Genomic DNA, 15000 nt, shown 5'->3' on the forward strand with positions numbered 1-15000 from the left:
AAATCGGCCTCGGTGGTGTCGTAGTTAAAGACCGTAGGAGGGGTGGACATAAGGTGGGGTCGGTACTGGGTTTTTTAACGACTCAATGGGGTGGGTTGTCAGACCACAACACTTTCGTCTCTCTCATTACCACTAACAACTAACCCACTGTCCTTAGACAGACAGCCCAGATAGCTGGATGTGTGCCCATACAGCGTACTTGAACCTTAATTGGATATAAAGCACGAAAATAAATGAAACGAATGAATGAATGAATGAATGAATGAATGAATGAATGGATGAATGAATGTAATGAAATGAATGAATAATCCACGTATGTTTTAAAACGACACTCTTTCAGCTGCGGTTATGATTGATAGTAATATTTCACATTGATTATTTGTGCGAAATACTATTAGTATTATCCATTGGCAATAAATAAATACACTTTTATTTGTTATACAGTTGTTATGCAGTACACACCAGAGATAGACACTATTACAGGGATACCCCCAAAATATGGAACTGCGCGATTTCAGCAAAAATTATTGGTCGCTAATAAAAACATTAATTAATCTCTCTTTCATGTATGTGTGACCCCCCCCCCCCCCCCCCACACACACACACACACATTTTTTTTTTTGCAGATAGATTAAATGTGAGGTGCCACACTTTTTTATGCTGTACTCCCTGGATGTTGAATCGCTGCTTATATCATTTTATTACTAAACGGCAACATTCTTCGGCAACAGGAATTGATTTTTGTCCACTGGAAACCTTCAATGGGACATTGCTTTTCTATACATAGTGTTGAAATTTCCATATACTGTCTAATTAACATCTAATTACTGTTCATTAAACACGTAACGGAGGCTTCACTTGTAGTAAAACAGTTTCGGTATGTATATATTGATGTATGTATGTATGTATGTATGTATGTATGTATGTATTGATGTATGAATATCTATATATTATATGTATGTTGAGGTTGACTATTACATACATATATATATATATATATATATATCCTTTCTGGCCTCACAAATTGTCCGATGCCGTTGCTGGGACTCGAACCTATGGCACCGAATCGTCTGCAACCTGCAGACTTGTCATAATGCGTTCTGGGCTATCGAGACATCCATAAAAAGGATTCTCTTTAACTCAACCACATGCATGGGGCCTACGAGCTATGCGGTCGATCCCGCTTTAGGCAAAGCTGGCACTGTATGTATATGTATGTATGTATGTATATGTATGTATGTATGTATGTATGTATGTATGTATGTATATATTGTATGTACGTGTGTCTACATGACTAATTTATTAATGGTATGGTATGTGCTATCCTGTCTGTGGGATGGTGCAAATAAACGATCCCTTTCTACAAATGGAAAATGTAGCGGGTTTCCTCTTTACTAAATGTTTGATATCCAATAGCAGATGATTAATAAATCAATGTGCTCTAGTGGTGTCATTAAACAAAAACAATTTTTTTTTTGTTATCTTAAAACAACAATATTTATCTACAATATGGGAAAACAGATACACGGAGAAATAAGACACATGTATGCAACTTGTTTACAATCTTATCACAAAAGCTCTTAAAAAGCACTTGAAAATTGTGTAACTGGATGAGCCGGCTGCTCGTTCAGTACTTAATATGGGACAGTTCGTCCCCGCGCAGCGAAGGTGAAGTGTTAAGGAACAGTTTACAAAGAGTCTGCACACTTCTCACTGTATCACGTGTCTCGGAGATAACGCCAATTACCACTTGGAGGTGATCGAGTCTCGCTCAGTCGCGTACTGTGACACGTTTTACTTTTCAATGATTTGAAACAAGAAACGGAATGTGACGGGAGAGAGAGAGAGAGAGAGAGAGAGAGAGAGAGAGAGAGAGAGAGAGAGAGAGAGAGAGAGAGAGAGAGAGAGAGAGAGAGAGAGAGAGAGAGAGAGAGAGAGAGAGGAGAGAGAGAGAGAAGAGAGAGAGAGAGATGGAGGGAGGAGGAGGGAGGGAGGGAGGGAGGGAGGGAGAGAGAGAGAGGAGAGAAGAGAGAGAGGAGAGAGAGGAGAGAGGAGAGAGAGAGAGAGGAGCGAGAGAGAGGAGAGAGAAGAGAGAGAGGAGAAGAGATAGAGAGAGGAGGAGAAGAAGAGATAGACGAATGGAGAAGGGGGAGAAAAAGATAGAGAGGGTGGGAGGGAGGGACAGACGGAGAGAGAGATGAGAGGGGGTGGAGGGAGGAGGAGAGGGGAGGAAAAGAAAGAGAGATGAAGATAGAAATGGACATAGAGAAAGAAAGAGACAGAGAGACGGAGACACAGAGGCCAAGACTGAGAAAGGAAGATTGAGAAAGTAACGTGCGCGCGCGCACACGCACACATTTATATACACACATGTATGGGGGAGGGTGGTGATGACGAGTTTGGTGATGGGTAGGGTGGTGAGGGGGAGTGTGGTGAGGAAGAGATTAGTGATGTGGAGGGTGGTGAGGAAGAGATTGGTAAAGGGGAGGGTGGCGAGGAAGTGATTAGTGAGAAGGAGGGTGGTGAGGAAGAGATTAGTGAGGGGGAGGATGGTGGGGAAGAGATTAGCGAGGAGGAGGGTGGTAAGGAAGAGATTGGTGATGTGGAGGATGGTGAGGAAGAGATTGATGAAGGGGAGGGTGGTGAGGAATAGATTGGTGAGGAGGAGGGTGTGAGAACGATTTTGGTGATGGGGAGGGAGGTGAGGACACGTTTGGTGACGGGGAGGGTAGCGAGGAAAAGATTAGTGAGGGGGAGGATGGTGGGGAAGAGATTGGTGAAGGGGAAGGTGGTGTGGAAGAGACTGGTGATGTGGAGGGTGGCGAGCAAGAGATTAGTGAGGGAGAGGATGGTGGGGATGAGATTGGTGATGTGGAGGGTGGTGAGGAAGAGATTGGTGAGGACGAGTTTGGTGATGGGGAGGGAGGTGAGGACACGTTTGGTGACGGGGAGGGTGGCGAGGAAAAGATTAGTGAGGGGGAGGATGGTGGGGAAGAGATTGGTGAAGGGGAAGGTGGTGTGGAAGAGACTGGTGATGTGGAGGGTGGCGAGCAAGAGATTAGTGAGGGAGAGGATGGTGGGGATGAGATTGGTGATGTGGAGGGTGGTGAGGAAGAGATTGGTCAGGACGAGTTTGGTGATGGGGAGGGAGGTGAGGACACGTTTGGTGACGGGGAGGGTGGCGAGGAAGAGATTACAGAGGGAGAGGATGGTGGGGATGAGATTGGTGATGTGGAGGGTGGCGAGGAAGTGATTGGTGAGGAGGAGGGTGGTGAGGAAGAGATTGGTGATGTGGAGGATGGTGAGGAAGAGATTGATGAAGGGGAGGGTGGCGAGGAATAGATTGGTGAGGGGGAGGGTGGTGAGGAAGAGATTAGCGAGGAGGAGGGTGGTAAGGAAGATATTGGTGAAGGGGAGGGTGGTGAGGAATAGATTGGTGATGGGGAGGGTGGTGAGGACACGTTTGGTGAGGGGGAGGGTGGTGAAGACACGTTTGGTGAGGGGGAGGGTGGTGAGGACACGTTTGGTGAGGGGGAGGGTGGTGAAGACACGTTTGGTGAGGGGGAGGGTGGCGAGGAAGAGATTAGTGAGGGGGATGATGGTGGGGAAGTGATTGGTGAAGGGGAGGGTAGTGAGGAAGAGATTGGTGAAGAGGAGGGTAGTGAGGACATGTTTGCCCCTCCCCCATGGCTGTATTTCAGTTTTGAGTTAATAAACCATGTTAAACTATTGTATTACACTTTTACACTTATTGTTTAAGCAAACTATCATGGGAACACACTTCAGCTATCTGAATTATTTCCAGGACAGGTTACCGGCTAATGGTTGGATATTAGTGGTCAAACGCATAAATACAATACTTTATACACCCAGTCCCGTCCCATCTAGTACCCACGACTGATATTTCAAAAGCCGTCGTAGGTGCTGTTCTGTCTGTGAGATGGTATACATAAAAGATCCCTTGCTAGTAATGGGAACATGTAGCGGGTTTTCTCCAAAGACTACGATTCGGAATTATTGTTTGACATCCAGTAACTGATGGTTAATTATTAAACCTATGTCTGCAGTGGCGCCGTAAACAAATCTAACTATGCACTCATATGTATTTTTACTATTAATGTTTCGTACTGCAATATGACACTGCAAAACATGAATTCTTTGAGATTAAAACTATCGTTCAGTATGGTAACTAAAAACTTAAAAGAAAGCTTCGGTTTCTTCTATTAAGCACTTGAACCAAAGTATTAAGCTTTGTGTGTAGCTCATTGAGACTTTTTGCTCTTGAAACACCATCATCACTTCCGTAATACTACGCCCAGCCTTATCATAACATTACAAGTGCCAATGCGGCAGACTGGTGTTTGGAGTAACGCTCGCTCAGACTAACGTCGTGCACACTTTAGCAGTTAGAGTTATCTTAGCTATCTCGCATATACAAACGTTTTGATATGATCGCTGTATCGGTTTTCGTTGTTTGCCTCACATCGTGCTCTTCCTCCGCTGTTTTCCGAGGTTCCACCGACTGATAACGGCTAACAATCGGTTGCGTATTTCGCAGATAACGGCCACATCACGCGCGATGATGTATATCTGTGTTAAACACAACAAGAATCAATACACTTTAAATATTTACCTAGCGTAAAGCGAGTGCGGTCAAGTAAACTGCGCTATTTTAGTTTAAGAAAAGCAAAAAGTGTTAAGTACAAAAATACGTATTGTCTAAATACCAATGTCCCCATTAAAACGATGCCAGCAACTGGAGATGTTAGAAATGTATTAAAAGTTTGTTTGTTTTGTTTAACGACACCTCTAGAGCACATTGATGTATTAATCATCGGCTATTGGATGTCAAACCTTTGGTAATTTTGACATATAGTCTTGGAGAGGAAACCCGCTATATTTTTTCCAAGGGATCTTTTATATGCACTATCCCACAGACAGTATAACACATACCACAGTCTTTGATATATCAGTCGTGATGCCCTGGCTGGAGCGAGAAATAGAACTGTATTAATTGGCCTTCCAACAGGGGGATTGATATAACAAAACCGTGGTGTGTACTATCCTGTCTGTGGATGCTGCATATAAAATAGTTCTTGCTGCTAATCGGAAATAGTAGCCCATTGTGTGGCGCGGCAGGTGAGACGTAAATATAGAATTTGTCTGTCTGTCTGTCGCAGTATCTGTGTGATCCTTAACCACATGTCTGACGTCATATAGCCGTAATTAAAATGTGTTGAGTGCGTCGTTAAATAAAACATTTCTTTCTTCCTTCCTTCCAACAAGGAGAGGGGTGTATTTATTATTTTTAGAGTTAGGGAGCAGTAGCCCTGCTCCCCACTCTCGCATCCACCGCCTATGAAAGACTATCCTCAGTTTGTTGCAAGTATTACTTGTATCTAAATAATGATGCCTTTTTGACGACTAAAATTAAATATTAAATCTTGTTTTGTTTAGAATACCAGTGTATACATATATCGAACATGTTTATGGTCGCCAAAATGTGTGTAGTACTTGGGGGGGGGGGGGGGGGGGGGGGGGGGGGGGGGGGATATAGCTCAGTTGTGGGATGGGTATAAATAAACACCGCTGGTTGGAAGGGGAAAACCGCAATCAGAGAATGAGTCCACCGAGGGAGTTCGATCCAACGATCGAAGGATCTCAGGCAAGCGCTCTACCGACTGAACCAGATGGGTTAAATATACCTTTTTTCTTCTTTTAAATTATTGTTGTGCTTATATCCAATTAGAGTGCGGTACATAGCCCAGAGGTAAAGCGCTCGCTTGATGCGCAGTCGGTGTGGGGTCGATCCCCGTCGGTGGGCCCATTGGGCTATTTCTCGTTCCATCTAGTGCTCCATAACTGGCGTAACAAAAGTCGTGGTGTGTACTATCCTGTCTGTGGGATGGTGCATATAAAAGATCCCATGCTGCTAATCGAAAAGAGTAGCCCATGAAGTGGCGACAGCGGGTTTCATTATCTGTGTGGTCCTTAACCATATATCTGACGCCATATAACCGTACCGGCCTCGGTGGCGTCGTGGTAGGCCATCGGTCTACAGGCTGGTAGGTACTGGGTTCGGATCCCAGTCGAGGCATGGGAGTTTTAATCCAGATACCGACTCCAAACCTAGAGTGAGTGCTCCGCAAGGCTCATTGGGTAGGTGTAAACCACTTGCACCGACCAGTGATCCATAACTGGTTCAACAAAGGCCATGGTTTGTGCTATCCTGCCTGTGGGAAGCGCAAATAAAAGATCCCTTGCTGCTAATCGGAAGAGTAGCCCATATAGTGGCGACAGCGGGTTTCCTCTCAAAATCTGTGTGGTCCTTAAACATATGTCTGACGCCATATAACCGTAAATAAAATGTGTTGAGTGCGTCGTTAAATAAAACATTTCTTTCTTTCTTTCCATATAACCGTAAATAAAAGGTGTTAAGTGCGTCGTTAAATAACACATTTCCTTACTTTCTTTATTAAATAAAGCACTTCTTTATTTCATTATAGATCGACATTTGGTGTAAAGATCCAGGAGATTGTAAAGGGGCTGTCATAAAATTCTAAAAAGGGGAATTTTTGTTTGTCGACGGCAAATCAGTCCAGCTCACAAACAGAGCGAGATTTGTTGGAAGATTCGTGGACGTGCTTCCCAGAACATTTTAAATGAAACGCGTTTATAGAACAACATAATGTTGTATTTTGTGGATGAAGAATTAAAAAAAAGTTATTAAAAGAGCACTTCAAACGGACGAAGCGGTGGGGGATCACAGTACCCTTGTGACTCCCTCCTCTGAATCCGCAAATGCAAGAACTTACTGAGAGGAATTTAGGGGTACAGAACCTCGTTTTAAAATAGTTGTACTCATTTTATTTTTTGGTTACCCCCCACCCCCGTGATTTTAAGCAAGGAAGTGTCCTGGAAGCCACCGGCTATGGCTGATGTTTTATGCTTATGAACATTTTTTGATAGTTTATTCCGTTCAGTGTTTTAGAATGTGACACATTTTAAGTGCAATGCAATGCAAAAAGAAAAAGAAAAAAAGAAGGCATGCTAGTATCTATATATCTCAACCTATAACTACAATAGCGTTCTTATGTAAGTTATCGTGTTGATCGCACTCGAAGAGACATGGAAATAATTATGTTATCTTTATATATATTCGTCAGCAATCTTATCTCAGAATTGACATCAAATTTCATGCAAAGTTACAGAGGTTCGGGTGAGCTGGTAAGTTTCTTGCCGTTTGTGTGTTTTGTTTGACACGGGGATACATAAATATTTCACAAAGTGATTCTTGGTAATCTCAGAGACGTTAAAAGGAGATTATGACTTTCCTCACGTTCTAAGTACTGTAAAATAATGTTATTATCTGCCATTTGAATGTGCTGAGACTTGGCAGTTAAGGTTTCACTATATGTACACAGAAACGTTGAACATATTGTCCACACACGAATTAATGTCATGTTTGGCAATATGCAATTAACTGTAAAATAAAGTCTGTTTTGTTTAATGACGCCACTAGAGCACACTGATTTATTAATCATCGGCTTAGCTATTGGTATGTTTATTTTGTTTAACGACACCACTGGAGCACATTGATTTATTAATCATCGGCTATTGGATGTCAAACATTTGATAATTTTAATATATATTCTTAGAGAGGAAACCCGCTACATGTTTCCATTAGTAACAAGAGATCTTTTATATGCACCATACCATAGACAGGATAGCACATACCACGGCCTTTGATATACTAGTCGTCGTGCTCTGGCTGGAACAAGAAAGAGCCCAGTGAGCCCACCGACAGGGATCGATCCCAGACAGACTGCGCATCAAGCGAGCACTTTACCACTGGGCTACGTCCCGCCCCGCCATTATCTGTAATACTATATATATTCTAGTATTTTAAAATAAATATTCTCTGTAATCTTGGCATTATCACACGTAATTTTTGGCAAACGTTAAAGCAAAGGAATATTTGATTAGAAGCACCTAATTATAACAAGAGCAAGTTTGAGTTTGTGAAAAGCAAATGAGCCGAGCTCCAAAAGGGAGCGAAATCAGCAGGGGGAGGGGCGGAGGGTTCGGGACATGCTCCCCGAAATAAAGATACTCAGAGAAGCCAGTGCACCTTATCATATTTTAAACTACAACTATTTGGTATCTAATATTAAATATAATATTACTGAATAGTAAAAAGGAAAACCCGCTGACGCTACATATACTACTTCTATATTGGCTGGCACAGGATAGTCAAAAACAAAAACAATAATAATAAAAAAAAACAATAAAAAAACAACAACAACAATAACAATTAAAAAAACCCAATAATAATAATAATAATAATAATAATAATAATAATAATAATAATAATAAATAAATAAATAAAGACGCTCCCAAAAAACAAAACCAATAAAAAACAAAGCACAAAACCCCCCCAAAACAAACACAAACAAAACTAACAACAAAAAACAACAAAAACAAACCACAACCTCCAAAAAACCTCACCATCACTACCACAACAACAACAACAACCACAACAACAACAACCACAAAAACCCCCCACACAAAACAAAACAAATGGAACCACCTTTCACAAATGATTTTGTTACGGTGTGTTTATAATATATAGATAAAAATTACCAGCGTTATATATTATTATTTGTTCTTTTCAGTGACAACTTGTTTTTCCACAGAAAGTAACAATGACATAATGCTACTATGTATATATTCCACTTCCTGTCCCCTAAAGACCACGCGAGTCCACAACACTAATAATCGATACATACCAATGTGCTGGGACGGAAGTTAATATGCACATAGAATCCTAATTAGGATCAAAGCATCTAAGGGAGGAAACCCATTTGGATGTGAAACATCCGGTACGCACTAAGCCCTTTCTGATAGTGAGCGAATGCATTGTTCGGTAGGCGCGTCTTATCATCGCATCTCTTTGAACAGATTAACTTGGAATTATACTTTTTCCATGCTGAGGAAGTCTAAAACACTATACCCCAACCTGTCAGACAACCGAAATATAAAATTATTTCTTTGAATGTAAACTGTTTAACTGTTTAAAAGAAAGCTAAGGCATATTTTTCACTATTAGAGCCGTTTATGATCGTTGAAATCAAACATTACTTATATTTTATTGTTTAGAATATCCATTTCCGTACAACCGAAGTGTTTCGGGTTATCCTGGTGTTTCTAATACCACAAACTGCATTTTTTTTCATATTTTTAAAAACGCACGTGCGTCTGAGATGTAACTGTTATGGAGTCGCTTTTTATTATATTTTTAAGGGTATTTCAACGTCACAGACTCTTGTTTCACTCTGTTGTATCCAAATTTGTTGCAAGTTTGTAAATTAGTGTCCATTGTTACGGGTTGAAACTTGAGTCTAGGTGAAAATTATGCCTTAGTATTTAAAAACTAGGGTCTGTCCTTTTAAATGACGACACTAAGAAATGCATTTTTCTTTATGTTCAGAAATATATTACACAAACAACGATGTGAGAAATGAAACACTATTCGACTAGTCTTTAAGTATTTGTTATAAGTGTTGGGTTGTCTGAGTAGAACACGAATTAGTTTCATTTCCCTTGTTCACTTTCCTGTTTAACTTTCATTCACATTATTTATTTGGTTTGGTTTGGTTTTCTTTTCCTATGTGATTTATTTGAATGGCTACATTCTTAGAAATATTTCCAGTCGCCGATATTGTTCTAATATATTGTAAATAGGAGGGGGCCTCGTAAGTTGGACAGTTTGTACCTAATCACACACACACACACACACACACACACACACACACACACACACACACTCTCTCTCTCTCTCTCTCTCTCTCTCTCTCTCTCTCTCTCTCTCTCACACACACACACACACACACACACACTCTCTCTCTCTCTCTCTCTGTCTCTCTCTCTCTCTCTCTCTCTCTCTCTCTCTCTCTCTCTCTCTCTCACACACACACACACACACACACACTCTCTCTCTCTCTCTCTCTCTCTCTCTCTCTCTCTCTCTCTCTCTCTCTCTCTCTCTCTCTCTCTCTCTCACACACACACACACACACACGCACACAGTGGCGGGACGTAGTCCAGTGGTAAAGCGTTCGCTTGATGCGCGGTCGGTCTGGGATCGATCCCCGTCGATGGGCCCATTGGGATATTTCTCGCTCCAGCCAGTGCACCACGACTGGTATATCAAAGGCCGTGGTATGTATTATCCTGTCTGCGAGATGATGCATATAAAAGATCCCTCATGAAGTGGCGACAGCGGGTTTCCTCTCTCAAGATCTGTTTTGTCCTTAACCATATTTCTGACGCTATATAACCGTAAATAAAATGTGTTGAGTGCGTTGCTAAATAACACATTTCCTTCCTTCCGATAGCTGATGGTTAATAAAGCAATGTGTTCTTGTGGTGTCGTTAAACAAAACAAACTTGAAGACCAATATTAACCTTAAAACGATCAGCCAGTAGAATGTCACACCATAAGCCTACAATGATAATAATTACTTGAATAGTTTTTACTTAGGCTGTACTATCTATGTGTACTGTTAACATTAATATATATATATATATATATATATATATATATATATATATATATATATATATATATATATATAAATCATTGTATCATGTTCTTAAGATAACTTTATAATTTTAATAAATTTAACAACACAGTACAAAGGGACCTTTTGGTAGTCACCGTAGTGTGGATATATGCAAGACTGGAGTTATCCAATGATTTTATTTTCAAGTGCATTTTTATGTAAAATAAGCAATACTTCAGCTGACTTACCCTCCCTTAACCGCGTTTCTTCATTTTTAACTGCCCCCTTCCCTAGCTGTTTATACGACTTTGATATGAATTTTAGTTAATTATTTTGATAATACAGAAAATCGTTTTATAAACAATTTCTGGCCATTTCGCAGGATTTTCCTATGCGTGAGATTTATAGTTCCCTAAATCTGGACATTCGGTAGCGGATCCAAAGGATGTTTCTTGGGAAGAGCAACCCATTCCCAGCCGCTGCTAGTGATCTAATTACTCTAGCTTCACACAGCGTTATGATCATTTACCAAACTGACGGCCTGGTATATTTAATTTTTGAGTTCCCCCCTCTTCCCTTTAAACACCTCCCTTGTCATCCATGGTTGACAACACCGGGGCGGGACGTAACCCAGTGGTATTTAAAGCGCTCACTTGATGCGCGGTCGGTCTGGGATCGATCCCTGTCGGTGGACACATTGGGCTATTTCTCGTTCCAGCCAGTGCATAGCAACTGGTATAATGTATATATACATACATATATACATATACATATACATATACATACACACACACACACACACACACACACACACACACACACACACACATATATATATATATATATATATATATATATATATATATATATATATATATATATATATATATACACACACACATACATACATATACATATACACATACATATGTATATGTATATAGATAGATAGATAGATAGATAGATAGATAGATAGATAGATTTAAAAAGTCGAATAGGAGTCCTATTGCGCTCAAAATATATTCGTAATTTAATATCTTTAACAGCTGTTATTCAAAATTTAGGTAGTTATTTAGATGAATTTTGTTCCTAAAACTTGAATTGGTCCCGCTCCTGAGATTAGATGGCGAACCCACCTGTTGCACACCTTTTAACCTCAACTCCATTTACTGACCGGTATTCATATATTGTTTTGGCTGCGTATTAACATTCCTCACTATGGATAATATGACTTTTTAAAAAAGTCTGAGATAAATTTCACAAGCTATTTACTTAATATGATCTGTGGTAACGATACATATACCGGATTCCATTTCAGCTAGTTCTGGAAGAGAAATAATAAAAGCCTTAGATCGTCTTTTGATAAACTGTTAAGCAGACGAAAAATACAAACAGGAATTCTCTACATGACCAATTCCCGCGTTCTCGGCACAATAACGGTCTAAAATAAACACTGTTCGTTGATAAAAACATAACAATCCCAGTATTTTCCTTACCACTTCCATATCAGCGTGATAAAACCGCGAAGCGCTTTACGCATTTTAATGGACTTGGTTGCGACTCTACGCCTATTATTATTATTATTGCCAGCACCAAGAAGCGCTCGAGGATTGGCTTGGCGTTTTGTAGTTTTTTTCCATACAGCCGCAAAGTAGCAAGGGATGGATATTACGAATGGTCCGACGACGACGGCGGCGTCGATTGTGACAACGGCGCATGTCCTTCAACTGACGCTCGTGCCCATTGTGAGACTCGTCTCATGTCACGTGCCTAATCCCGCTTAAAGATTCCTTCTCCCGTTTCCTATCGCACACTGTACACGGCTTCCGGTTTGTGGATGCTGTAACGCGAGCGAAGACTTTCTTCTTGAAGAACTAGAGTGTTGGACAACAACTGCGGAGCGTCTGTCGAGATAAGGTATGTTATTATAAATATTTAATACTTTTTAAATTTTCAGTTCATAAACTCATGAGCCAATGTTGATTAAACGAGGTAGTTTAGAATATACATGCACATAACTGTATAATATACATATACATAATTGCTGGTGTGTGTGTGTGTGTGTGTGTGTGTGTGTGTGTGTGTGTGTGTGTGTGTGTGTGTGTATATGAAAAAATAAATAACTCCACTTGTTTCAAATATAAATATGTATTTCTTTACAACTAAATAGGCCTTTCAATTGTTATATATACATCAAGATATGAAGATTGAAATAATTCTTGACATGGAGAATAATGGTTACAAATGAATAAGTCACTTTTTTGCACTGTTCCTTTAATTCATTTGCATTGATGGCGTACCATTTATACAGTAGTCTATGTCATCAGAAGACTAAAATATATTCATGCAATTGTAAATATATTTGAAATAATTATTATAAATTAAAGGAAAGGTTTATGTATTCCAGCAGTTAAAACTATCTAAAAGAAAAACGAAATGAGCGTTTTTATACAACATTAAAGACATGCTGATGTATGTAAAATAAAAACACCGATATATATGCGTGTTCAGTTTGTACAAGTTGGTCTTATTTACTGTTATATAAGGAATATTTTATTGAAGATTTGATTGTTATGTGTATTATGTTCTACTTTTTATTTTAATGTTATCTGTTACTGTTACATATTACTGTTATATTTCATCGAACTCTTGAAACTTATTATACCTTTAACATGTTTGATCTCACGACCTTTGAGACTGTCAGCGGACGTTCTAAGTCCATTTCCTATAAGTGTTTCCTTGTGTTCCGTCCGGGATAGAACCTTCAGTAGCAAATGTCTGAAGATTGAACAGTATTGGGCCTGGGAATAATTATTAAATTACACAAGCTTCAATCACTGGTTTGGTGTTATAATTATTTACAATAAAGAGAGTTTTTTTCGGACGGGACGGAGCAGAGTCACATATATCAAATGGCCCTCTAACGCTTTTTAAAATATATTGTCGTACCCAGAAGCTAATTTGTCTATATTAGTCAACCTTTTTTTTGTACCAAGTAGCTGATATTTTGTTTTGCTAGGTAGTCGTTGCACATTAATTAATTCATTCATTATTGGTGTAATATCATTTTATAAACTCAGATGAATAATTATATGCAATAAGCTTCTGTTGAATTGTTTGTAAGAAAATTAATAAGTTCAATATTTGAACATCAATATAATTTTTAACACATTAGTCCAGAAGGTCATTACAACAAGATTAACTTGTTTTTCTAATATTGTAATAGCTTTGCTAATTAATGTAAGCAATGCTAATGCGAATGCGATCTCTCTTTTTTGTGAACATTAAGTTTATCTCTTTTACTGTGTATGTCAACCACTGGTTTAATAGAGGGAAGGAAATGTTTTATTTAACGACGCGATCAACACATATGGTTAAGGACCACACAGATATTGAGAGAAGAAACCCGCTGTCGCCACTTCATGGGCTACGTTTTTCGATTATCAGCAAGGGATCTTGTATATGCACCATCCCACAGACAGGATAGTACATACCACGGCCTTTGTTACACCAGTTGTGGAGCACTGGCTGGAATGAGAAATAGCTCAATGGGTCCACCAACGGGGATCGATCCTAGATCGATTGCGCATCAGGCGAGTGCTGGACCACTGAGCTATGTCCCGCCCACTGGTGTAATATATTTAATTTTAATGCTTGCAGAATGGAGCCTAGGGCCCCGTTTTACGAAGCGATCTTAGCCCTTAGTTCATCTAACTTCATTAGGTAGTTACCGGCCTCGGTGGCGTCGTGGTAGGCCATCGGTCTACAGGCTGGTAGGTACTGGGTTCGGATCCCAGTCGAGGCATGGGATTTTTAATCCAGATACCGACTCCAAACACTGAGTGAGTGCTCCGCAAAGATCAAACGGTAGGAGTAAACCACTTGCACTGACCAGTGATCCATAACTGGTTCAACAAAGGCCATGGTTTGTGCTATTTGTGGGAAGCGCAAATAAAAGATCCCTTGCTGCTAATCAGAAAGAGTAGCCCATGTAGTGGCGACAGCGGGTTTCCTCTCAAAATCTGTGTGGTCCTTAACCAAATGTCTGACGCCATATAACCGTAAATAAAATGTGTTGAGTGCGTCGTTAAATAAAACATTTCTTTCTTTCATTAGGTAGTACTTAAGGTGATCTTAGCACTAAGATCGCTCGTAAAACGGGGCCTGGTGATATATACCACGATTAGGAGTTAATACAAATAATATACTGAACAAAAGAATTGCGAATAGTAATTTAGTTTTCTTTTAATATATTTTAAATTATTCACTTCGAATCCATTTAGTTTTTGTGTTTTCTAAAATTATCTTTGATTCATGAACACAATTTTACAATTTTTACAGTCTATTTTACCAAATTAATTTTATTATAGAAGAATATAATATTATATTAAAATAATCGCGTTTCTTGTGTTGTTCAGTATATCTCCCTCGTAGA

The 15000-nt window shown here is 39.7% G+C and overlaps 1 protein-coding gene and 1 pseudogene across 1 annotated transcript in view; one reads left to right on the forward strand and one right to left on the reverse strand.

Annotated features, from left to right (window-relative positions):
• Window positions 1-2444: 2444 nt before the first annotated feature.
• LOC121374720 lies at window positions 2445-13287 on the reverse strand (annotated as a pseudogene).
• The window catches only part of LOC121375357 (protein lyl-1-like), a 15288-nt gene continuing 12521 nt past the window's right edge, over window positions 12234-15000 (forward strand). The window contains exon 1 of the mRNA XM_041502772.1: window positions 12234-12482. The gene's annotated coding sequence lies outside the window, so the exon portion shown is untranslated. The remainder of the gene's footprint in view (window positions 12483-15000) is intronic.

This window comes from Gigantopelta aegis, chromosome 6 (genome assembly GCF_016097555.1).
Source record: "Gigantopelta aegis isolate Gae_Host chromosome 6, Gae_host_genome, whole genome shotgun sequence".
NCBI classification, from domain to species: Eukaryota; Metazoa; Mollusca; class Gastropoda; order Neomphalida; family Peltospiridae; genus Gigantopelta; species Gigantopelta aegis.